Source organism: Nematostella vectensis, unplaced genomic scaffold (genome assembly GCF_932526225.1).
Source record: "Nematostella vectensis unplaced genomic scaffold, jaNemVect1.1, whole genome shotgun sequence".
Classification (NCBI taxonomy): Eukaryota; Metazoa; Cnidaria; class Anthozoa; order Actiniaria; family Edwardsiidae; genus Nematostella; species Nematostella vectensis.
The window spans coordinates 1-2,617 of NW_026019274.1; the positions used below are offsets into that span (position 1 = coordinate 1).

Below are 2,617 nucleotides of genomic sequence, written 5' to 3' on the forward strand. Positions count from 1 at the left end.
CTAAACTTCATTTTAGACAATAACATGATAGAAAGCAAGGCTATAATACAATTTGCAGTAATAAAATTAGCAATTGGCCTTTCTGCTGCCAAATACATAAATGAAACTTCGTGTACAAAAAAGGCCGACGTGAGTACATTAAAATTTACAAGGTGCGCGTGGGCTTCCTGTTATGTGCATTTGCGAGTACACAGTTCAGCTGGTACCACAGGTATCCCAGTAAAAGCGATGCTTGAATGAAAATTTTTTTTTCGTTTTTTGTTGATGATGAATTATCTCGTTCTGTTTTAGAGGTTTTATAAGGAGCAGGTTATTCTTCATCTTTCTCAAATTCTCTGGGTGAACTTGGAAAACAGCCTTTTGTATCGCGCGAAAAGAAAAAATACCTGAACAAAAAAAAATAACTAGGTTAGAGCAGGAAACACTTCCCTGGTTAGAGTAAATTTCTATACAAGATTTTTTGCAGTGATATGTGTAAAACATAATTTTTAAAAAAAAAAAAAACATTTTCCCGTGGTTGCTGAAACCTGAGAAGATTTAGTCATGCGCAAAAACCATACATCAATAAATGGCTGTCCTTTTCTAAATGGTCTAAAAGAGTCTGGGGCGAGCGCGAGGGAAACCTGTGATGTTCTTAAAACTCTAGGGCATGGACCTGTTTCAAAATATCAGCCTGCAAAATCATTATAAACACGAATTCTAGCAAGTTTGCGCAGAAATTCCCGACGTAAACAGTTCTATGGCGACAAAAAAGCGAAAAATTGCAGGAAGCGGACTTTCAAATATGGTATGTAATGTCCTAATAAGAATATGACCGAGCAAGCTAGAAAAACGACTGTTTTCAAAACAAAATTAATTGATGATAAACTATAATTATTGCTGTAACTTTAATTTTACTTCAACTATTTATTCAACCGGATTCAAAATTGCATTCGCCAAAGGGTCAGCTGCTAGACCGAGACGAATCCCAATACTCGTATTCTACACCAGAATTTATATCAAAATGTGGATAATGTAATTTGTTTGACATAGGATGTTTATAGGGTTTTTGAAATGTACTAGTTAGTATTTATGGCATAAACTGCTTTTTAGATAAGCTTTTTATACTTATCAAAATGGCATGGAACTTCCACTTATCAATTGGGGATGAAAAATGAGACGTATTTCATGGTATCGCGAAGGAAACTCGTGCGTATGTCAACTGAATGAATTTTAACACCATAAGTCTCAGGCATTGATAGCCTCCTTCCGCAGGCGTCTCTGAAAGGCTAATTCCTCTACGAGGGAATCTAAATAGCTAGGCGGCGGGCCTTCACACAAGAGGGGGTTGGGGGTGCTAAATTGCGCGCTCTGGTCGCTTCGTCTAAGGTTCCCAAGCTTCATTCGCAATGTCTATTTTCAGTTGTTTTTTAGGCAAAGGCGTTTTTGCCTGCGGAGACGGCTAAGATGCTGACGTACAGACGCGCACGATCTAACAGCACCAGTCCACAATCTAACAAGAGGATTACAATCGCTATCAAGTGATTACTTCATTATCATTATGTTATTGTCTTTAAGTGGTCACAAACAATGTATTTCATTTCAACAATTTGCACTAGAACCTGCCGGAAGGAGTAGCAACGCGCCACGTTTTATAATTCTGACAAAAAGAACTAGGAGTCTCCCAATTGCTCAATAAATCTACTGATTAACAGGTGCAAGTAAAGAGTCACAAAACAAAGCTGTGGTAATATTTCTCTAATCTTCAATACAAGGGCCTTTTAGCAAAATATTTCAAGTTTATGGGACACTAGATCAAAATTGGTTTTCCCTTGAAATAAAATATCATGTAATACTTTGGTAGTTTTATCTTTGTGGATTATTTTACCCCTTTCTCTGAAATGTCATCACTTTACCTGTGCTTGTGTGAACATCTGTCAACATGGTTTTATGTGTTTATGTAATTTGTATATTATGCTTATATATTCCAAGATGACTCCCTACATCATGTTAGGGTTTGCTAAAGGATACTTCAACAAAATTCAAGAAAATAAGTTTATCAGAAAGCGTATAATGAAAAGGAGATAAAAAATAAAAAACAAAAAACGCCGCTCGTACCGGATCATGATCGTGTCTTCTCTCTGTGTTTGTCCAGTTAGTGTTAGACGTGTGTCCATCCCCCGCCAAACAATGCCCAAGAGGCGAGAGCGCTTCCGTCAGAACCTAACGCTCGACAAAGGGTTCATGGAGATTTTGAACTGACAAACTGCGGATGTAGATATTATATTTGTTTTTTTCTTTTAGCCTGCTGACTAGGGCATGAAATGCTTAGACAAAGGACGGACACTTTTTCTGGTAATTCTAACCACAGAATTCATTCATCAAGAGATGTTCTTTTCATGGGTTCAAACAAAATTAGAAATCAATTTTCAGGTTAAAACGGCTAGGAATTGAACGAAACAAAATAAAATGATATAGCTACACTCGAAAACACAAACTTACATTTTATTACATTTTTCTTTGCTATTTTTATTAACGCCTGCGTAATTTACTTCCTGACAATACGATCCTTGACGTGCTTACACTTCTAAGGTGAAAACTTGAAAGATTAAATGAGCTGTTAATTTTAAACCAACCT

At 36.6% G+C, this 2,617-nt stretch overlaps 1 long non-coding RNA gene across 1 annotated transcript; it reads left to right on the forward strand.

Annotated features, from left to right (window-relative positions):
* Positions 1–602: 602 nt before the first annotated feature.
* On the forward strand, positions 603–2,054 carry LOC125560861. The gene is made up of 2 exons (XR_007306933.1): positions 603–787; positions 1,403–2,054. It is a non-coding gene; the product is annotated as an uncharacterized LOC125560861 (long non-coding RNA).
* Positions 2,055–2,617: the final 563 nt, after the last annotated feature.